The 24,624-nt window shown below is 43.7% G+C and overlaps 1 protein-coding gene across 1 annotated transcript in view; it reads right to left on the bottom strand.

Annotated features, from left to right (window-relative positions):
* Positions 1–1,516: 1,516 nt before the first annotated feature.
* Positions 1,517–24,624, bottom strand: part of LOC126088335 (dynein axonemal heavy chain 10) — a 1,153,099-nt gene continuing 1,129,991 nt past the window's right edge. The window contains exon 64 of the mRNA XM_049906469.1: positions 1,517–1,574. The gene's annotated coding sequence lies outside the window, so the exon portion shown is untranslated. The remainder of the gene's footprint in view (positions 1,575–24,624) is intronic.

The raw sequence follows: 24,624 nt of genomic DNA, 5'->3' as shown, positions 1-24,624 counted from the left end.
TTCTTAAAAGTACTCCCTCACATAATTTCCACCCAAGAGAGACAAATATTTGATTTATCTTAAACAACTTAAAGTACCTGATTATACATTTTATATTAGAGCTAAATTTTGACATAGAGTCCTAATCTTCATTTTATGTTAATGTATTTATGTAGTTTTGAGGACTATAGCAGCAACTGTCACATTCATAATCACAAGGGGGTGCCTACACCAGTCATCAGGTAATAAGTTCTGTGTACATTTATACATATTATTTGGGGTTACAGTTTTATAAGGAAGGTGCCCAACACCTGAGCTGATTGCACAATAATTTTCTTTTCATTAGGTACAACAGGGCCTTATTGCCTTTTAATGTTGGGTAGGAAAAATTATTGCAGAATTGAAAATGTTTGACTTTTTAAAGTGGTGATGAATATTTCAGGGTTCTTAGCACTATAGATTCTGTTTTAAGTAGTAAGCTGTAGCAAAAGTGGTTAGCAGTTCCTGACCAATGACTGGTCAGAGGGAAGTGAGAGCAAGGTCTGTGTAGGCTAAGGGCCATGGCCTTATTAAGCCATAAACATTTACTGGAGATGCACAAGGCGATAGCTTCCAATTGATGTGGCCATAAGTACATCTCAGATTATTAATAGTTCCATGAGTAAAAGGTGTGTCAGACCTCTCTGTAAATATCAAACAGCATGATAATGATTAAATGGAACCCATTTGGATAAGCTACTGTAGCCCATGTGTGTAAGAAGCTTAGGTTGCTAATGTGCACTATTGTAGTGGAGCGCTACTGAAGTAGTTAAAGCCCACTGGGGTGGAAGAAATTTTCATTGCCAAATTTGGCGGGCGAGGGAAGGAGATACGCTGGTATACTCTTTCTGATCCCCCATATTTACGCCAGTTTCCTGGGTTACATTCCAAACCTCTCCACATTATTTCTTGGAGTGAGGATGTGTGACACTGTTGATGGTCATCAGACCACAATATGGGGAAGTTAAGCTCCATGGACAACTTGGTGCTTTTTGAGAGTAGTAGACTATATGCTAAAATCTCTACATCACCCCACTCATCAGTCACCTAAACTGGAAAGATGAAGTTGAGATGCAACACTGGTACTGGCAGAAGTGAAGTTGTGAGGGCAAGTCATAGCTGTGCCTGGAGAGCTCAGTTGGTACAACCATTGGCTGATAAAGGCAAGGTTCTGGCTTTGTGTGCTAGTTCAGCACCAGGTGTTGTCTTTTTCATTAGTGTAAAAAGTAAAATTACTGTTATAGAATTTATTATAACTTTCCAGCCACTTTGCCAACAGTAACAAATTTCAACTTCACAGCACTAAACTTCTGAAGTTAAAGCATCAGGGAAAGTACCTCGTACATTAACTTAGGTTTACCAAAAGTGTTAATTGAAGCTAAAAGAAATATATATAGATAGATATATATTTATTAACAAAAGCACTTACAAAAATATCTCATATTTTATAAGATATACTTCACAATATAATACAACATTAAACAAATTATGAAAAAGAATTGTTTCTTATGTAGTAGGAATTGGTGCATCTTCTGTAACACACCCTATAATGCAACCTGCAAAACAAAGAAATTAAAATATTGGTGATTTTGTCCATTTTAAAAAATAAGTAGCATACATATGCATAAAATTAGTGGAGAACATATGTTATGTATGACTTAAGTCATCCCAGCATCTGAGAATTCATTGTAAAGTGAAATAGATTAGAAAAAATTGGACAAGTGCAAGTAGGACTCACACACTGAGGGTTCTGTAGAAACTTTATTTTTTAATATATTTCTTCTATAGATTCTGATGAGTGAGTTTGTGAGTATCAAAATATGTGACGTAAATGGCCACGTCTTTTGATTACATTGACTTAGAAGCTTACATTTTTTACACTGCCAGTGGACTGTAGATCTTTGTATGAGACATAAATTTCAACTCGATTCATCTACCCATTCCTGAGAAAAATGGGTCTTAACAGATGGACAACAAAGTGATGTATGAGGTGTGATTGGAAAGTTTTAAGAATGGATCCGCTACTGCTTTCTGGTTTGGCAGGCCGGTACATGGAGTGTGGGGAGTGAGTTGTTGCCTTGTCCTTGAATGCCCTCTGATGGGAAACTGTGTTTCCTTAATTCAGCTTGTTGTGGAAGCTGGTTGAGTGTGGGTCTGTTAGGGCTTGTTGCCAGATTCTGTCCACATGAAAATGAATGTAAAAATGGAGCAACGAGTTTGTGTGAAATTTTGTTTTAAAACCAGGAAATCAGCTTCTGAGACTTACGAACTATTAAAAACAGCTTTTGGAGATAATTATAAGAGCCAGTCAAATGTTTTTGTCTGGTTCAAGAGATTTAAAGATGGTTGCGAATCATTTGAAGATGAACCACAGCCCGGCCGTTCTTCCACCTCAAAAACCTTTGAAAGTGTTGTGAAAGATCCCAACTTTGTGTGCTCTGATTGTAGACTTACAATAAGGAAGATGGCTGATGACCTTGATTTAAGTTTCTATGCAGTTCAGTCAATTTTAACTGAAGATATGAACATGTGTTGAGTGTCTGGAAAATTCATTCCAAAAGTGTTGTCAAGTGAACAGAGACAATACCAACTCGAAGTGTGCCAAGAACTGATTAATCGGACTAAAAATGACCCAGATTTGTTAAATAGGGTAATTACAGGGGATGAATCATGGGTATATAGATATGATCCTGAAACCAAAGTGCAGTCTTCACAGTGGAAGACTCCAGGTTCACCACAACCGAAAAAACACGGCAAAGTCGGTCAAAGGTGAAGACAATGTTGATGATTTTTTTTCGATTCTACCAGTAGTGTGCATCATGAATTTACCCCTGGAGGACAGACAATTAACCAAGAATACTGAAAAACGTGTCCTTGAGCGTTTGCGCGAAAAGGTGCAAAAGAAAAGGCCCGCAATGTGGAAAGACAGGAGCTGGGTGCTACACCATGACAATGCTCCGGCTCATCGTGCCTGCTCCGTTGTTGAATTTTTGACCAAATTCAGAATTCCTGTGCTTCCACAACCGCCAAATTCCCATGATTTGACCACTGCAGACTTCTACCTGTTTTCTAAACTGAAATTTTCACTGAAAGGGAAGCGATTTGACTCGATTGATGATGTCCAGGCAAACATGGAGAGAGTCATTAAAAAAATTTCCAGAAATGTTTCCAAAAGTGGAAGCACCATTGGAGTCAGTGTGATCAGTTAGAAGGGGACTATTTTGAAGGAGATGCATCACAGTAGCATGTAAGTACCACCATTGTACAATTACAGGCCCATTCTTAAAACTTTCTAATCACACCTCGTATAAGGGTTCCATTTTTACTGATGTGGGTATGAAACCCAAACAAAAATTAATAATATAGTACCAGGAAAAAATAAATAAATAAATAATTAGTACACCTGGGATAACGCCTTCACTTATGATCCATTGACAGCATATGCCACCTGAGGATAGTGGAAGTATTAATAATGGTTTGAATGTTGTCCTCCAACAGAACACATAATGGCATAGCTACCAAAGTGCCATCTTTGTTTACTCTTTAATAGGGAATACTTTCAGCCAGAAGGCTCAGTGTGGTGCGAGTGAGTGAAGCAAGCAGGCAACTGTGCCAGATAGGTGCACTTGTGCTTCCTATAGCCAAGTGAGTGATTCTGAAAGGGGTCAAATTGTGGCCTTCTGAGTTCTGGGATTGTTCTTTTGAAGAATTGCCACACAGGTTGGATATGCTGCATCAGTTGTGAAATGATGCTGGTATCAATGGTCACATGAACATTCTCAAACCTGTAGACGAGGTTCTTGACATTCATGCAACACAGATGCCTGCCAGGATCATTCTGCTACCACAGCACAGCTAGAGGACTTGAGAGCACAACATATCAACACGAACTATTGCGAATTGCAGTGGGAATACAGACATGCACACCTCTAACCCATCTCCCACTCATGTCACAGCATCAACAGGCACACTCAAGTGGTGCCATCAGAGCATCACCTGAAAGGTGGAATGGCATGCTGTGGTCTTTTGCAATAAAAGCACTGTGGCCTTTAGCAGTGAAAGCAGATACTGTCTGCATGCCAGTGATGGTCATTTGTACATATGACACAGACTGGTTGAGCTCTGTTTTGCAGAGTACATTCATCTAAGACACACTGGTCTCACCTCAGGCCTTAGAATCTGGGGTTTGATAAGCTACAACTCTCGTTTGGTGTTTCTGGAGAAGATACTAACCAGTGCTTGGTATGTGCAAAGAGTTGTTAGACATATTCTATTGCTATTCTTGCAGCAGGGAGGTGATGTTTTCCAACAGAACAGTGCTCTCCCACATCATGCCTGTGAAAGTCAACATGCTCTGTAAGACATGCAGCAACTTCCCTGGCCATCATGATCTCCAGACTTGTCTCCAGTCGAGCTTGTGTGGGATATGAAGGGATGAGAAGTGACTCATGCAACTCATCAACCAACAACTCATACAGAACTATATGAACAGGTCAAGAGGCATGGCATAACGTACCCAGGACAGTATTCGGCATCTGTACAATCAACTGGATGCCAGGTCAGTGCATGCATTGCCGCCCATGGAGACTACACCACATACTTACATAATTGTTTCAGTGTGGTTTGATAGTGGGTACCTCTGAGCTGGATGTGCTATAGGTCTATAAATATGATCAAACAATGGAAAATCCAGAATGGAATGTAACAATATTATGAGAAGGAAAGTTGCTACTCACCATATAGTAGAGATGCTGAGTCACAGATAGGCACAACAAAAAAACTTTCACAATTAAAGCTTTCGGCCATCGGCCTCCAACGATAGCCACACATACGCATGTGCGTGCGCACCCAAAAACACACACACACACACAAGACTGCAATCTCAGGCAACTGAAACCACATTGCGAGTGCATGATGGGAGTGGCAATTGGGTGGGGGTAAAAAGGTGGCTGGGGTAGGGAGGGGGAGTAATAGTATGGTGGGGATGGCGGACAGTCAAGCACTGCAGGTTAGATGGCGGGCAGATGAGAGTTGGGGGGGGGGGGGGGTATAGTGGAAAAGGAGAGAAATAAAAAGACTGGGTTTGGAGGTGGAATGACGGCTGTGTAGTGCTGGAATGGGAACAGGGAAGGGGCTGTATGGGTGAGGACAGTGACTAACGAAGATTAAGGCCAGTAGAGTTACGGGAAAGTAGGATGTATTGCAGGGAAAGTTCCCACCTGAGCAGTTCAGAAAAGCTGGTGTTGGTGGGAAGGATCCATATGGCACAGGCTGTGAAGCAGTCATTGAGATGAGGGATATTATGTTTGGCAGCGTGCTCATCAATAGGATGGTCCACTTGTTTTTTGGCCACAGTTTGTTGGTGGCCATTCTTGCGGACAGACAGCTTGTTAGTTGTCATGTCTACATAGAATGCAGCACAGTGGTTGCAGCTTAGCTTGTAGACCACATGGTTGGTTTGACCGGTAGCCCTGCCTTTGATGAGGTAGGTGATGTTAGTGGCTGGACTGGAGTAGGTGGTGGTGGGAGAATGTGTGGGACAGGTCTTGCATCTAGGTCTATTACAGGGGTATGAACCATGAGGTAAGTAACTGGGAGCAGGGGTTGTGTACGGATGGATATGTATATTGTGTAGGTTTGGTGGACGGTGGAATACCACTGTGGGAAGGGTAGGGAAAATAGTGGGCAGGACATTTCTCATTTCAGTGCAGGACGAGAGGTAATCGTAACCCTGGTGGAGAATGTAATTCAGATGCTCCAGTCCTGGGTGGTACTGAGTTACGAGGGGAATGCTGCTCTGTTTTTGGATGATGGGACTTTGGGAGGTGGTGGGAGACTGGAAAAATAAGGCATGGGAGCTTTGTTTTTGTACAATGTTGTTTCCCCCTTTTGCATCCATTTAATCCTTTCCATGATTTTTCACACATACTTGAGAGTATTTTTGCGAAATTTTTCAGATGGTAAGTCTACATTATTTACATAATTTTTCGCATTTTTTCACCACCATGGATCCTTGCTCCTTCTATCTGCACCAATACAGAAATGTTTCATTATCCATAGCCAGATCCCAGTCCCACATATTGTTCCTGCATTGTTGCTTGGCTCATGGAATCCCTCTTAATTACTCATCTCTGGCTGCCACCCCTCCTTCCACAATGACCTCCATCTGTTCAGATTCCACCAATCCGTAGCCTTCACCAACATAGTCCTACAAAATGATATCAACCAAATCCCAAACCTCCTTGCAGTACCTTCTCTCCATCCAGAGAATTCTCCTACTATGCAATCCCAGATTCCTGAAACCCCTAACACACATTGAAACTCTTACCCTGCAGGAACTTGAGCATCATCCCACGTCACCTCATAACTGACAAACCCTGTCTCGCAGAGTACTATACTTACCCCACCCCCCAACACTCCCTCCCACCACCACACAGAATCCAGAACCTAAACAGACCCGCTACACAGCCATATACCTTTTCTCCAGAAGCCTTAGCCCCACAGAAATATTAGTCCTTCCCAAAAGCCTCACCTTTTGCCCTTACTCCCAAATTCAATCATGCAGGACTTATTAAACTCCTTCTCCCGGTCCCTACAGTGGAAACACTTTTTTGCCATCAACCCTACCAATCAGACTAAACCAAATACCAATAGTGAACTTTGCGTAACTCAATTCACTCCTCCATCCAACCATCATCCATCCCTACTGCCCCAAAGCACCCCCTGTTAACTTTCCAGAGTGTCTTAACATCGAATCTTGCCTCACCATCATTCCCCAAATTCCTCAACATGCAAACTAATCTTACATCCACAGAAAGAACTGCAGTCCACCATCTAGAAACTGATCCTGACTTTATAAATCCTACATGTGGACAGAGGCTCCACCACTGTTGTTTTGAACCACAAGGATTACCTGGTGGAAGGACTCTGCCAGCTGTCAGATACTTCCACCTACAAACCTTGCCACAGTGACCCCATTCCAGTAATCCAGTAGTATCTCCAGTCACTACTCAAATACTTAGGCCCATCCCAGAACCTCTCCCCAGAGTCCATTTCTCTACTTACCTTTACTACTCCCTGAACTCCTACCTTCTACATTCTTCCTAAAGTCCATAAACCTAACCACCCAAGACACCCCATAGTGGCTGGTTACTGTGCCCTCATTGAGAGAATCTCTGATCTTTTAGACCAACACCTTTAAGCTATCACCCGGAACCTACCCTCGTATATAAAAAATACCAACAATTTCCTCCACCGACTCTCCACTGTTCCTGTCTCTTTACCACACGGTACCCTGCTTGTCACTATTGATGCCACCTCCTTGTACAGTAACATTCCCAATGCCCATGGCCTTACCGCTATTGACCACTACCTTTCCCAGCGCCTGACGGATTCCAAACTGACGACCTCCTTCCTAGTTGCCATGACCAACTATATCCTCACTCACAATTACTTCTCCTTTGACGGCATTACCTACAAACAAATCTGGGGCATGGCACCATCCTATGCCAACCTATTAATGGGCCATTTCGAGGAATCCTTCGTAAAAACCCAGAATACTGAACACCTCACATGGTTCAGATTCATCGATGACATCTTTGCTATCTGGATCGAAGGTGAGGACACCCTGTGCACATTCCTCCTGGACCTCAACAGCTCCTTCCCCATTTGCTTCACCTGCTCCCATTCAACCTAACAAGCCACCTTCCTGGATGTTGACATCCACTTCAAAGATGACTACATCAGTACATCCATCCATATCAAACCTACTAACCACCAGCAATATCTCTTCTTTGACAGCTTGCCACCTGTTCCATACCACTAAGTCCCTTCTGTACAGCCTAGCCATTCGTGGTCATCGCATCTGCAGTGACGAGCAGCAAAATATACCGAGAGTCTCACTGAAAACTTCACTGATCTTAATTATCTCCCCAACCTTGTACAAAAACAAATCTTTCCAGTCTCCCACCACCTCCTGAAGTCCCACTGTCCAGCCACAGAGGAGCATTTCCCTCATAACTCAGTACCACTGTATAGCTACATAAGGAAAAGCCACAACAATAATTTAAAACCAATGATGATAAACATCAGCTGGAAGTCGAATAACAAATGATAAAAACTCCATTCAATTTTTTTGTCCATCATTAGAGAGACTCTGTCTTTAGTCCCTGTGGTGAGAAGACGTTTTTCTTGTAATACAATCTGTTGTCTGAATAATAATCCTATGAAAATATGAAGTCTGAAAATTTGTTTTTGTGCAAAACCATGAAAGTTTCCTTTTCTTCTGCGCATTATTCCAATGTCAGGTCAACAAGCCACCTGCATCAGAAGAGGAAGTCTGATTAAGAATCAATATTATACACACAGTCAAGAATGATAAATACTTATGGCAGAAGAAGATGAATACAACCCAGGATACCAGATTTGATGTAAGTTCACGACACCAATGGCTCACAATTTACAAAATTTGTGAATTAAATGAAAAGACAATTTATTCGCTGCAAAATTGATAAAAATCATATATGTCAATAGTATAATTAATTTGTTTAATTATATATATATATATATATATATATATATATATATATATATATATATATATATATAAAGAAAGATGATGAGACTTACCAAACAAAAGCGCAGGCAGGTTGATAGACACACAAACAAACACAAACATACACACAAAATTCTAGCTTTCGCAACCAACGGTTGCCTCGTCAGGAAAGAAGGAAGGAGAGGGAAAGACAAAAGGATTTGGGTTTTAAGGGAGAGGGTAAGGAGTCATTCCAATCCCGGGAGCGGAAAGACTTACCTTAGGGGGAAAAAAGGACAGGTATACACTCGCACACACACACATCCATCCGCATATACACAGACACAAGCAGACATTTGTAAAGGCAAAGAGTTTGGGCAGAGATGTCAGTCGGGGCGGAAGTACAAAGGCAAAGATGATGTTGAAAGACAGGTGAGGTATGAGCGGCGGCAAATTGAAATTAGAAATTAGCGGAGATTGAGGCCTGGCGGATAGCGAGAAGAGAGGATATGCTGAAGGGCAAGTTCCCATCTACGGAGTTCTGACAGGTTGGTGTTAGTGGGAAGTATCCAGATAACCCGGACGGTGTAACACTGTGCCAAGATGTGCTGGCCGTGCACCAAGGCATGTTTAGCCACAGGGTGATCCTCATTACCAACAAACACTGTCTGCCTGTGTCCATTCATGCGAATGGACAGTTTGTTGCTGGTCATTCCCACATAGAACGCTTCACAGTGTAGGCAGGTCAGTTGGTAAATCACGTGGGTTCTTTCACACGTGGCTCTGCCTTTGATCGTGTATACCTTCCGGGTTACAGGACTGGAATAGGTGGTGGTGGGAGGGTGCATGGGACAGGTTTTACACCGGGGGCGGTTACAGGGGTAGGAGCCAGAGGGTAGGGAAGGTGGTTTGGGGATTTCATAGGGATGAACTAAGAGGTTACGAAGGTTAGGTGGACGGCGGAAAGACACTCTTGGTGGAGTGGGGAGGATTTCATGAAGGATGGATCTCATTTCTTTCCGCCATCCTTCATGAAATCCTCCCCACTCCACCAAGATGGTGGATGGATATGTGTGTGTGTGCGAGTGTATACCCGTCCTTTTTTCCCCCTAAGGTAAGTCTTTCCGCTCCCGGGACTGGAATGACTCCTTACCCTCTCCCTTAAAACCCACATCCTTTCGTCTTTCCCTCTCCTTCCCTCTTTCCTGATGAGGCAACAGTTTGTTGCGAAAGCTTGAATTTTGTGTGTATGTTTGTGTTCGTTTGTGTGTCTGTCGACCTGCCAGCACTTTCATTTGGTAAGTCACATCATCTTTGTTTTTAAGTATATTTTTCCTTCGTGGAATGTTTCCTTCTATTATATATATATATATATATATATATATATATATATATATATATATATAAATTTGCATATCACCCAGGACTAGAGCAACTGAATTACATTCTCCGCCAGGGTTTCAATTACCTCTCATCGTGGCCTGAAAACAGAAATGTCCTGTCCACTATCTTTCCCACCCCTTCCACAGTGGTATTCTGCTGTCCTACATCTTACACTCCTGTAATCCTTCTGGCCTCAACCTTCGTTAGTCACTGTCCTCACCCATCCAACCCCTTCCCTGTTCCCATTCCAGCATTACACAGCTGTCTTTCTACCACCACACCCAGTCTTTTTATTTCTCTCCTTTTCCATTACTCCCCCCCCCCCCCCCCCCCCTTCTCACCTTGCCACTGCCCTCCACCTGCAGCACTTCACTGTCCACCACCCCTGCACATGCGCGCACCTGTGTGTGTGTGTGTGTGTGTGTGTGTGTGTGTGTGTGTGTGTGTGTGTGTGTAAGTCTTTTTGTTGTGCCTATCTGCGACTCAGCATCTCCACTATATGGTGAGTAGCAACTTTCCTTCTCATAACCTTGTTATAAATGTGATCATTCATGTTTTCCGTAAGCACTGTTGCAACAATAAATCAAGAGCAAGATGGAAACATCTAAATGGTGTACCTTTTTTGTGACAGTGTAATTATACTCTTTACAGAAAATTGTTATCTTGATGCATTATTTATTTTAGGTTTGAGTCGAGTACAATCACTGAAATGCGAAAAGATGTGTACATTTTTTCTCAAATAAGTTTTCAGATTTTTTTTCTTCAGTAATGCTCTTATTTCTGAACCAGTCAAAATCATTTTACTTCTGTATTGCTAGAATAATTGGTACATTTCATAACACACAAAAAATCCACACATCGAAGTGTTATGTTAAGTTAGACTATATAAAACTATTATCACAAAACAGTTCTCATTTATATACCCTTTTGGTAATACAATGGTGGTCTTATAAGTCTGGTAAATTTCCATGAAGGAATGGGCCATTTTTGTTGTGCCTTCATGGTTGATAAGCATGATTATTCCAAGGATTGTATAAACAATTTCAGCAATATATAGTGTACAGTTCATTGTTGACAGCCATCTGAATTGGTTAGTGTGTCAGCTGTGATTAAAAATCGAGAAAACAGAGTTTTATGCTGTTATTAAAGATTTTAATTTGGAGGCTTGGACTGCCACATAGGTCAAAACAAAATGGTATGTAGTTCATACAGACTCTGCACCATCATTGAAGACCATTTACTGATGGATTAAGAGTTTTTAGCAAACAGAACACAGCATGTTGTTATCAATGGAGAGACGTCTACAGACGTTAAAGTAACCTCTGGCGTGCCACAGGGGATTGTTATGGGACCATTGTTTTTCACAATATATATAAATGACCTAGTAGATAGCGTCGGAGGTTCCATGCGGCTTTTCGCGGATGATGCTGTAGTATACAGAGAAGTTGCAGCATTAGAAAATTGTAGCGAAATGCAGGAAGATCTGCAGCGGATAGGCACTTGGTGCAGGGAGTGGCAACTGACTCTTAACATAGACAAATGTAGTGTATTGCAAATACATAGAAAGAAGGATCCTTTATTGTATGATTATATGATAGCGGAACAAACACTGGTAGCAGTTACTTCTGTAAAATATCTGGGAGTATGCGTGCGGAACGATTTGAAGTGGAATGATCATATAAAATTAATTGTTGGTAAGGCGGGTACCAGGTTGAGATTCATTGGGAGAGTCCTTAGAAAATGTAGTCCATCAACAAAGGAGGTGGATTACAAAACACTCGTTCGACCTATACTAGAATATTGCTCATCAGTGTGGGATCCATACCAGATCGGGTTGATGGAGGAGATAGAGAAGATCCAAAGAAGAACAGCGCGTTTCGTCACAGCGTTATTTGGTAACCGTGATAGCATTACGGAGATGTTTAACAAACTCAAGTGGCAGACTCTGCAAGAGAGGCGCTCTGCATCGCGGTGTAGCTTGCTCGCCAGGTTTCGAGAGGGTGCGTTTCTGGATGAGGTATCGAATATATTGCTTCCCCCTACTTATACGTCCCGTGGAGATCACGAATATAAAATTAGAGAGATTAGAGCACGCACGGAGGCTTTCAGACAGTCGTTCTTCCCGCGAACCATATGCGACTGGAACAGGAAAGGGAGGTAATGACAGTGGCACGTAAAGTGCCCTCCGCCACACACCATTGGGTGGCTTGTGGAGTATAAATGTAGATGTAGAGGCAAATTAATGACATGATACAAAGTGTGCTCCGACCATTCCCCTGAAGTCACCACAAAGGAAACCACTGACAAAGTCTATGATATGGTGATGGAAGACTACCAAATAAGAATTTGTGAGGTTGCTCAGACTGTAGGCATCTCAACTGAGTGAGTGCATGATATCCTGTGCAGAGAATTTGCTGTATAGAAGCTGTACGTGAGGTGGATGCTGTGATTGCTCACAGTTGACGAAAGTGCATCCAGCACAACATTTCAACACAATGTCTCGTGGTGTTTTAATTATAATCCGCAAGACTTTTGCACCACGTTATGAGTTGATGAAACCTGCATCCATCAGTACAGACTAGAATCAAAACAGCTATCAAAACAATGGACAGAGGCTGTGAAAGTGCACAAAAAAAGGCAAAGACTCAGGTGGTAAGGTGATGGCCACAGATTTTTGGAATTACCAAGAAATAATCCTCATAGATTACCTGGAAAAAGGTAGAACCAGAACTACACCCTCTTGTGCTCCATTGTTGGCATCCTATTCACCAGACTTAGCCCCAAGTGATTTCTTCGTGGTCCCTAAATTGAAACTTTGGCTTGCAGGGATTTTCATCGAATGAGGAAGTGATAGTTGCAGTCAACGAGTATTTTGCAGAATTTGATAGAACCTATTTTCCGATATGATGAAGCTTGTGGAGGATTGCTGGACCAAGTGTATATCCCTCAAAGGAGACTATATGGAGAGTTTGTGAAACAAACATTTTTTCTTGCTTTTTTATCGCACATATCAAAACCACCCTCGTATAATAGATTTTAAATCTGACAATAATTACCTTTACTTGAAACTATCTTAAACCAATACTGTTAATGTATGCAATTTTTCTTTATTTTAGCCATAGTGGCTATTCTTGTGAAAATTGAAACAGTGAAATGAATGGAAGAACTTTTAGTTGTAAGTTCTGGTAGACTGAGACTGGGATCAAACTTGGTAACTTTGCCTTTCACATGCAAGTGTTCAACCTACTGACCTATCCAAGCATGATTAATGACCCATCTGACTGTCCATTGTGTTTTTACGTTGCCAATGTACATTTTGAAGAATGGTTTCAGTTGGTTATTGGAGGATCTTCATTGTGATGTCAACATGTGAGAACCAATGTGTTCACATTGCATTGTTGATAACCAACTGAAGCCCTTATAATGAAGTTGTCATCTGAGGTGTGCATAGACAAAGTAAAAACAGTATTGTAAAGACAGATAACAGACTTAATTATTAAGTTTTCTATATTTTTATTGTTGAAATGCGGTTGTGTGTTAAGTGTGGCATGTATCAGCATTAGGGTAGCAGGTGCTGTTTTCATGTGTGATTATGTGTTATAACCTTAGTGAGAAGTGATACTGGTCAATTTAGGAAATCCCAATATCACTACCACCATTGGCAAAGAGCCCCTGCTCTTGAAACTTCTAGCTGATTTGGCACTTTTACGGGAAAAGAGAGATAGTTGTGAACTGCCATTTTCAGTGTTAATGTTAGTACTAGATAATAATTTAGCATAATAGGTCAAGCCCTGCAGGTCATCAAAAAATTGAGAAACTGCTGCAAGTTAGGTAGGTTCAGTCTAGCCATCTCCAATAGCTTCATTGCTTTGGTGAATTTGGAGAGGCAGCACATCCAGTGCAAGCTTATGCTAGAAAGGAATGGTTTGATGAATACGAGCTCATACATATAAACCAAAAGCAGTAATATGAAGAACAGGGGTGAGGAGATTAATACACAAAGATTGGAATAAGTTTCCAGACCCTACAAGTTAAAATAAATATTGCACTGAAAAGCTTCTTGAATGATAATGGGCACAGTAGTGGATATGGAAACATGCAAGCAAATATCAACACACCTACGGTCCATAAGCAGAAGTATCTTCAAGTTATACTGTACAGTCTATAAAATGCATCAAGGGTATAGTAACTAGGCTACACTCATTCAATGGGAGAATTGCTTGAGGAGACTTAAACATGGTTACTTTTTAGTGTACTGAATAGTAAACCTCTGTCTTGGGAAGCCAGGATCTTCTTATCACAAAGCAGGATAAGGGGGAAATGATGAATGAGTTAACATCTTGTTTAAAGTAACCTTAGTTCAAGTACCTCTTCTGGTAGTACTTTGTAAAGGCATCTTGTCAGAGTTATGAAGAAGTAATAGTCTTACTAATATGGAACACCACAAAGTGGAAGCAGCAAACCTCACTGTGGGATTTCCACATGCACAAACTGCATCTTGAACAAAGAAGACAGCAGTTTTTTCAGTACCTATGGTTGGCAGAAATCAAGAAGATAGGTACAGAAATTGTTGATGCACAACCATGAACCATGAACCATGGACCTTGCTGTTGGTGGGGAGGCTTGCATGCCTTAGCGATACCAATAGCCAGGTACAACCACAACTGAGGGGTATCTATTGAGAGGCCAGACAAACAGGTGGTTCCTGAAGAGGAGCAGCAGCCTTTTCAGTAGTTGCAGGGGCAACAGTCTGGATAATTGACTGATCAGACCTTGCAACATTAACCAAAACGGCCTTGCTGTGTTGGTACTGTGAACGGCTGAAAGCAAGGGAAAACTACAGCTGTAATTTTTCCCGAGAGCATGCAGCTTTACAGTATAGTTAAATGATGATGGTGTTCTCTTGGGTAAAATATTCTGGAGATGAAATAGTCCCCCATTCAGATCTCGGGACAGGGACTACTCAGGAAGACGTCGTTCTCAGGAGAAACGAAACTGGCGTTCTGTGGATCGGAGCGTGGAATGTCAGATCCCTTAATCAGGCAGGTACGTTAGAAAATTTAAAAATGGAAATGGATAGGTTAAAGTTAGATCTAGTGGGAACTAGGGGTAATGCAGGAGTAGGTTTAATAATGAATAAAAAACATAGGAGGTACTACAAAACAGTACAGTGAACGCTCATTGTAGCCAAGATAGACACAAAGCCCACACCTACCACAGTAGTAGAAGTATACAGGGTGGTCCATTGATAGTGACTGGGCCAAATATCTCACGAAATAAGCATCAAACGAAAAAACTACGAAGAACGAAACTCGTCTAGCTTGAAGGGGGAAACCATATGGCGCTATGGTTGGCGCACTAGATGGCGCTGCCATAGGTCAAACGGATATCAACTGCGTTTTTTTTTTTTTTTTTTAAATAGGAACCCCAATTTTTTATCACATATTTGTGTAGTATGTAAAGAAATATGAATGTTTTACTTGGACCACTTTTTTCGGTTTGTGATAGATGGCACTGTAATAGTCAAACTTATAAGTACGTAGTATCAAGTAACATTCCGCCAGTGCGGACGGTTTTTGCTTTGTGATGCATTAACTGTGTTAAAATGGACCATTTACCAATTACAGAAAAGTCGATATTGTGTTGATTTATGGCTATTGTGATCAAAATGCCAAAGGGCATGTGCTATGAATGCTGCTCGGTATCCTGGACGACATCATCCTAGTTTCCAGACCATTTGCCGGATATTTATGTTATTTAAGGAAACAGGAAGTGTTCAGTCACATGTGAAAACCACGACCTGCAACAAATGATGATGCCCAAGTAGGTGTTTTAGCTGCTGTCGCGGCTAATCCGCACATCAGTAGCAGACAAATTGCACGAGAATTGGGACTCTCAAAATGTCGGTGTTGAGAATGCTACATCAACATTGATTGCACCTGTACCATATTTCTATGCACCAGGAATTGCATGGCGACGACTTTGAACGTCATGTACAGCTCTGCCACTGGGCACAAGAGAAATTATGGGACGATGACAGATTTTTTGCACGCGTTCTATTTAGCGACAAAGCGTCATTCGCCAACAGCAGCAATGTAAACTGGCATAATATGCACTATTGGGCAACGGAAAATCCACGATGGCTGCGACAAGTGGAACATCAGCGACCTTGGCAGGTTAATGTAGGTTCAGCATTACGGGAGGAAGGATAATTGGCCCCCATTTTAATGGTGCAATGTATGCTAATTTCCTATGTAATGTTCTACTGATGTTACTACAAGATGTTTCACTGCATGACAGAATGGTGATATACTTCCAACATGATGGATGTCTGGCACGTAGCTCGAATGCAGTTGGAGCGGTATTGAATAGCATATTTCAGGACAGGTGGATTGGTTGTCGAAGCACCATATGATGGCCCGCACATTCACTGAATCTGACGTCCCCGGATTTCTTTCTGTACGGAAAGTTGAAGGATATTTGCTATCATGATCCACCGACAATGCCTGACAACATGCATCAGCGCATTGTCAATGCATGTGCGAACATTATGGAAGGCGAACTACTCGCTGTTGAGAGGAATGTCGTTACACATATTGCCAAATGCATTGAGATTGATGGACATCATTTTGAGCATTTATTGCATTAATTTGGTATTTGCAGGTAATCATGCTGTAACAGCATGCATTCTCAGAAATGATAAGTTCACAAAGGTACAGGTATCACATTGGAACAGCCGAAATAAAATGTTCAAACGTACCTATGTTCCGTATTTTAATTTTTAAAAACCTACCTGTTACCAACTGCTCGTCTAAAATAGTGAGCCATATGTTTGTGATTATTACAGCGCCATCTATCACAAAGCGAAAAAAGTGGTCCAAGTAAAACACTAATATTTCTTTATGTACTACTCGAATATGTTATAAAAAATGGGGGTTCCTATTTTAAAAAATACAGTTGATATCCATTTGACCTATGGCAGCGCCATCTAGCGGGCCAACCATAGCCCCATCTGGTTTACCCCTTCAAGTTGGACAAATTTCGTTCATTGTAGTTTTTTCGTTTGATGCTTATTTCGTGAGATATTTGGCCCGGTCACAATCAATGGACCATCTTGTATATGCCAACTAGCTCTGCAGAGAAGAAGAGATTGAAGAATTGTATGATGAGATAAAAGAAATTATTCAGATAGTGAAGGGAGATGAAAATTTAATAGTCATGGGGGACTAGAATTTGGTAGCAGGAAAAGTAAGAGAAGGAAAAGTAGTAGGTGAATATGGAATGGGGGTAAGGAATGAAAGAGGAAGCGCCTGGTAGAATTTTGCACAGAGCAAAACTGAATCATAGCTAACATTTGGTTTAAGAAACTGCCTATTGGCTTCGGTCTCGGGTTCTTCGGCCGACGTTCATCTAATGATTTTTCTGACGTTTCGCCAGCATGAGTGGCTGGCATTGTCAAAGCTTCACCCTCCATTGCCGGTGGTGAACTGGAGGCGAGCTCGCGGCCGCAGGCTATATGTACCTGGCGTGCCAACGTCCGAGGGCTTCTCTGCGGTCATTTCCGGTGCGGTTCTCCTCTTGCTACCTGCGACGGTCGCTAGCTGCAGTACGGGAAGCCAGGATCCGTTTACCTTAAGGCTTTCCTCTTTCTTGTTGAAACTGTTCGCGTGTTTTTGGATTTCTACAGCTTCTCTGAACAAGCGCGTGTGATAGTGCTTCTCTACAGACAGAACTTCCGTGTCGGCGAATTTTATTACGTGGTCGGTCTCATTCAGTGCGTGCTCTGCCACGGCCGATTTCTCCACCTGCCCCAACCTGCAATGTCGCTTATGCTCTTTGATCCTGGTGTTAATGGATCGTCCAGTCATTCTGACATAAACTTTTCCGCATGTGCAAGGTATACGGTATATTCCCGACATTGCAAGTGGGTCTCTTTTCTCCTTTGCCGATCTAAGACACTCTTTGATCTTCCTTGTCGGTTTGAAAATCGTCTTTACGCCATGTTTGCGCAATATACGGCCGATTCTGTCCGTCACTCTGGGAATGTATGGCAGAAAGGCCGTACCCGACATTTCTTTTCCTGGTTCCTTACTTCGCCGAGTGTTTGGCTCTGTTACACTTCTAATGTAATTTGTGGAGTACCCATTGCTCCTCAGAACAGTTTCCAGGTGTTGCATTTCTCGTTTGAGGTGTTGAGGCTCACATATTCGTCCTGCTCTCCTTACGAGCGTACTAATCATGCCTCTTTTCTGGCTCGGGTGGTGGTTTGACAGTTTGTGAAGGTATCGGTCCGTGTATGTCGGTGTTCGATACACGCTGTGTCCCAGGTTTTCGCTGTCCCTTGTGACCAGCACATCTAGAAATGGCAGTTTCTTGTCCTTTTCTACTTCCATGGTAAATGTTATGTTGGCATGGAGGCTGTTCAAGTGTCTCAGGAATTCACCGAGCTGTTCTTCACCATGGCTCCACACCACGAAAGTATCATCGACGTACCTGTACCACACCTTAGGTTTGCAAGTCGCTGAGTCCAGTGCCTGTGCTTCGAATTGTTCCATGAAGAAGTTGGCCACCACTGGACTGAGAGGACTACCCATGGCGACACCTTCCAGCTGTTCGTAGAAATCGCCATTCCACGTGAAATAGCTCGTGGTGAGACATGCATGGAAGAGATTTTTGATGTCTTGCGGGAACATGGAACCGATGTGCTCCAGAGCGTCGCTGAGTGGCACTTTCGTAAATAACGAAACAACATCAAAACTGACCAGGATGTCGTTTGGCGCAAGTTTCAGTTTCTTCAGCTTCTCAATGAAATGTCTTGAGTCCTTAATGTATGTGTCGGTCTTTCCCACGTGTGGCTGGAGTAGAGAGGCCAAGTGTTTCGCCAGTTTATACGTTGTTGAGCCAGGAGCGCTAACTATCGGTCTCAGTGGAATGTTGTTCTTATGGATCTTGGGTAATCCATACAGCCGAGGTGGTAGGGCTTCTGTGTTGCACAGGTTTCTCTGTATGTCTGCCGGCAGAGAAGACGCCTTGATTAATCGATTCGTATTCCGAGTGATACGCTGCGTCGGATCTGCGCTTAGTTTTCGGTACGTCGTCGGATCTAATAGGTCTCGGATCTTTTGCTCATAATCTTCGGTCTTCATTACGACGGTCGCATTCCCCTTATCGGCAGGCAGTACCAATATACTCTTGTCGGCGTTGAGATTCTTAATGGCTTGTACCTCTTCTTTCTTCAGGTTGCAAGCTGGTGGTTTTGCTCGGCACAGTATCCTGGCTGTTTCAGTGCGTATTTCCTCTGCCCTTTCACAAGGAAGGGTCCGAATGGCTGCTTCGGTGTTGGCAATGATGTCCTCCATAGGTATAGTTCTCGGGATGATAGCGAAATTCCCTCCTTTTTGAAGAACAGACACTTCCTCTTCGGTGAATCGTCATTCAGTGAGGTTGACCACTGTGTGTGACATGTTGGGAATCGCCTTGTCGGTCTGCTTCTGGCATCTTTCAAACTTTTTCTTTTGCCGCTCGGTGCAGCGCTCGAGTTCGTTCTGAATGCTCCTGTGAGTGATGCTGTCGATCTTGTCCCAGTCGTCTCGATGCATTCTGCTACTTAGTTGATAGAAAATGTCCAGAATTTCCGATCCGTTCTTGCCAAGTCTCTCCGTGTTGTATATATTCGCTCACGAAGAAAAGCTCGTTCCATTCTGTCGTAGATACGATGTGCTTGGGCGGTGGTAATAGGCGCTTGCACCTCGAGAACTTCGGTGTAGCACATTCATCTCGGCATCGTGACAGAAAGGCGAGAGAGGACATCAGTCGCGCTTTCTTCTTCAGTCGTTGGTCAAGGCGTCGGTACAATCTGCAAATCTCCTCCCCGTAGAGGCGTAATACAAAATTGTTAAGGCTTTTGTGGCCACTTGTTGACAAACTGCCTATGGGCTTCTGTCTCAGGTTCTTCGGCCGACGTTCATCTAATGATTTTTCTGACGTTTCGCCAGCACGAGTGGCTGGCATTGTCAAAGCTTCACCCTCCATTGCCGGTGGTGAACTGGAGGCGAGCTCGCGGCCGCAGGCTATATGTACCTGGCGCGCCAACGTCCGAGGGCTTCTCCGCGGTCATTTCCGGTGCGTTTGTCCTCTTGCTACCTGCGACGGTCGCTCGCTGCAGTACGGGAAGCCAGGATCAGTTTACCTTAAGGCTTTCCTCTTTCTTGTTGAAACTGTTTGTGTGTTTTTGGATTTCTACAGCTTCTCTGAACAAGCGCGTGTGATAGTGCTTCTCTACAGACAGAACTTCCGTGTCGGCGAATTTTATTACGTGGTCGGTCTCATTCAGTGCGTGCTCTGCCACGGCCGATTTCTCCACCTGCCCCAACCTGCAATGTCGCTTATGCTCTTTGATCCTGGTGTTAATGGATCGTCCAGTCATTCTGACATAAACTTTTCCGCATGTGCAAGGTATACGGTATATTCCCGACATTGCAAGTGGGTCTCTTTTCTCCTTTGCCGATCTAAGACACTCTTTGATCTTCCTTGTCGGTTTGAAAATCGTCTTTACGCCATGTTTGCGCAATATACGGCCGATTCTGTCCGTCACTCTGGGAATGTATGGCAGAAAGGCCGTACCCGACATTTCTTTTCCTGGTTCCTTACTTCGCCGAGTGTTTGGCTCTGTTACACTTCTAATGTAATTTGTGGAGTACCCATTGCTCCTCAGAACAGTTTCCAGGTGTTGCATTTCTCGTTTGAGGTGTTGAGGCTCACATATTCGTCCTGCTCTCCTTACGAGCGTACTAATCATGCCTCTTTTCTGGCTCGGGTGGTGGTTTGACAGTTTGTGAAGGTATCGGTCCGTGTATGTCGGTGTTCGATACACGCTGTGTCCCAGGTTTTCGCTGTCCCTTGTGACCAGCACATCTAGAAATGGCAGTTTCTTGTCCTTTTCTACTTCCATGGTAAATGTTATGTTGGCATGGAGGCTGTTCAAGTGTCTCAGGAATTCACCGAGCTGTTCTTCACCATGGCTCCACACCACGAAAGTATCATCGACGTACCTGTACCACACCTTAGGTTTGCAAGTCGCCGAGTCCAGTGCCTGTGCTTCGAATTGTTCCATGAAGAAGTTGGCCACCACTGGACTGAGAGGACTACCCATGGCGACACCTTCCAGCTGTTCGTAGAAATCGCCATTCCACGTGAAATAGCTCGTGGTGAGACATGCATGGAAGAGATTTTTGATGTCTTGCGGGAACATGGAACCGATGTGCTCCAGAGCGTCGCTGAGTGGCACTTTCGTAAATAACGAAACAACATCAAAACTGACCAGGATGCCGTTTGGCGAAAGTTTCAGTTTCTTCAGCTTCTCAATGAAATGTCTTGAGTCCTTAATGTATGTGTCGGTCTTTCCCATGTGTGGCTGGAGCAGGGAGGCCAAGTGTTTCGCCAGTTTATACGTTGTTGAGCCAGGAGCGCTAACTATCGGTCTCAGTGGAATGTTGTTCTTATGGATCTTGGGTAATCCATACAGTCGAGGTGGTAGGGCTTCTGTGTTGCACAGGTTTCTCTTTATGTCTGCCGGCAGAGAAGACGCCTTGATTAATCGATTTGTATTCCGAGTGATACGCTGCGTCGGATCTGCACTTAGTTTTCGGTACGTAGTCGGATCTAATAGGTCTCGGATCTTTTGCTCATAATCTTCGGTCTTCATTACGACGGTCGCATTCCCCTTATCGGCAGGCAGTACCAATATACTCTTGTCGGCGTTGAGATTCTTAATGGCTTGTACCTCTTCTTTCTTCAGGTTGCAAGCTGGTGGTTTTGCTCGGCACAGTATCCTGGCTGTTTCAGTGCGTATTTCCTCTGCCCTTTCACAAGGAAGGGTCCGAATGGCTGCTTCGGTGTTGGCAATGATGTCCTCCATAGGTATAGTTCTCGGGATGATAGCGAAATTCCTTCCTTTTTGAAGAACAGACACTTCCTCTTCGGTGAATCATCATTCAGTGAGGTTGACCACTGTGTGTGACATGTTGGGAATCGCCTTGTCGGTCTGCTTCTGGCATCTTTCAAACTTTTTCTTTTGCCGCTCGGTGCAGCGCTCGAGTTCGTTCTGAATGCTCCTGTGAGTGATGCTGTCGATCTTGTCCCAGTCGTCTCGATGCATTCTGCTACTTAGTTGATAGAAAATGTCCAGAATTTCCGATCCGTTCTTGCCAAGTCTCTCCGTGTTGTATGTATTCGATCATGAAGAAAAGCTCGTTCCATTCTGTCGTAGATACGATGTGCTTGGGCGGTGGTGAATAGGCGCTTGCACCTCGAGAACTTCGGTGTAGCACATTCATCTCGGCATCGTGACAGAAAGGCGAGAGAGGACATCAGTCGCGCTTTCTTCTTCAGTCGTTGGTCAAGGCGTCGGTACAATCTGCAAATCTCCTCCCCGTAGAGGCGTAATACAAAATTGTTAAGGCTTTTGTGGCCACTTGTTGACAAACTGCCTATTGGCTTCTGTCTCAGGTTCTTCGGCCGACGTTCATCTAATGATTTTTCTGACGTTTCGCCAGCACGTGTGGCTGGCATTGTCAAAGCTTCACCCTCCATTGCCGGTGGTGAACTGGAGGCGAGCTCGCAGCCGCAGGCTATATGTACCTGGCGCGCCAACGTCCGAGGGCTTCTCCGCGGTCATTTCCGGTGCGTTTCTCCTCTTGCTACCTGCGACGGTCGCTTGCTGCAGTACGGGAAGCCAGGATCAGTTTACCTTAAGGCTTTCCTCTTTCTTGTTGAAACTGTTTGTGTGTTTTTGGATTTCTACAGCTTCTCTGAACAAGCGCGTGTGATAGTGCTTCTCTACAGACAGAACTTCCGTGTCGGCGAATTTTATTACGTGGTCGGTCTCATTCAGTGCGTGCTCTGCCACGGCCGATTTCTCCACCTGCCCCAACCTGCAATGTCGCGTATGCTCTTTGATATATGGAGGACATCATTGCCAACACCGAAGCAGCCATTCGGACCCTTCCTTGTGAAAGGGCAGAGGAAATACGCACTGAAACAGCCAGGATACTGCGCCGAGCAAAACCACCAGCTTGCAACCTGAAGAAAGAAGAGGTACAAGCCATTAACAATCTCAACGCCAACAAGAGTATATTGGTACTGCCTGCCGATAAGGGGAATGCGACCGTCGTAATGAAGACCGAAGATTATGAGCAAAAGATCCGAGACCTATTAGATCCGACTACGTACCGAAAACTAAGTGCAGATCCGACGCAGCGTATCACTCGGAATACGAATCGATTAATCAAGGCGTCTTCTCTGCCGGCAGACATACAGAGAAACCTGTGCAACACAGAAGCCCTACCACCTCGGCTGTATGGATTACCCAAGATCCATAAGAACAACATTCCACTGAGACCGATAGTTAGCGCTCCTGGCTCAACAACGTATAAACTGGCGAAACACTTGGCCTCCCTGCTCCAGCCACACGTGGGAAAGACCGACACATACATTAAGGACTCAAGACATTTCATTGAGAAGCTGAAGAAACTGAAACTTGCGCCAAACGACATCCTGGTCAGTTTTGATGTTGTTTCGTTATTTACGAAAGTGCCACTCAGCGACGCTCTGGAGCACATCGGTTCCATGTTCCCGCAAGACATCAAAAATCTCTTCCATGCATGTCTCACCACGAGCTATTTCACGTGGAATGGCGATTTCTACGAACAGCTGGAAGGTGTCGCCATGGGTAGTCCTCTCAGTCCAGTGGTGGCCAACTTCTTCATGGAACAATTCGAAGCACAGGCACTGGACTCGGCGACTTGCAAACCTAAGGTGTGGTACAGGTACGTCGATGATACTTTTGTGGTGTGGAGCCATGGTGAAGAACAGCTCGGTGAATTCCTGAGACACTTGAACAGCCTCCATGCCAACATAACATTTACCATGGAAGTAGAAAAGGACAAGAAACTGCCATTTCTAGATGTGCTGGTCACAAGGGACAGCGAAAACCTGGGACACAGCGTGTATCGAACACCTACACACACGGACCGATACCTTCACAAACTGTCAAACCACCACCCGAGCCAGAAAAGAGGCATGATTAGTACGCTCATAAGGAGAGCAGGACGAATATGTGAGCCTCAACACCTCAAACGAGAAATGCAACACCTGGAAACTGTTCTGAGGAACAATGGGTACTCCACAAATTACATTAGAAGTGTAACAGAGCCAAACACTCGGTGAAGTAAGGAACCAGGAAAAGAAATGTCGGGTACGGCCTTTCTGCCATACATTCCCAGAGTGACGGACAGAATCGGCCTTATATTGCGCAAACACGGCATAAAGACGATTTTCAAACCGACAAGGAAGATCAAAGAGTGTCTTAGATCGGCGAAGGAGAAAAGAGACCCACTTGCAATGTCGGGAATATACCGTATACCTTGCACATGCGGAAAAGTTTATGTCAGAATGACTGGACGATCCATTAACACCAGGATCAAAGAGCATAAGCGACATTGCAGGTTGGGGCAGGTGGAGAAATCGGCCGTGGCAGAGCAAGCACTGAATGAGGCCGACCACGTAATAAAATTCGCCGACACGGAAGTTCTGTCTGTAGAGAAGCACTATCACACGCGCTTGTTCAGAGAAGCTGTAGAAATCCAAAAACACGCGAACAGTTTCAACAAGAAAGAGGAAAGCCTTAAGGT

The sequence above is a fragment of the Schistocerca cancellata genome, chromosome 6 (genome assembly GCF_023864275.1).
Source record: "Schistocerca cancellata isolate TAMUIC-IGC-003103 chromosome 6, iqSchCanc2.1, whole genome shotgun sequence".
Lineage (NCBI taxonomy): Eukaryota > Metazoa > Arthropoda > Insecta > Orthoptera > Acrididae > Schistocerca > Schistocerca cancellata.
Note: the sequence above shows the minus strand (reverse complement) of the source record. Positions and strands in the feature narration are given on the sequence as shown.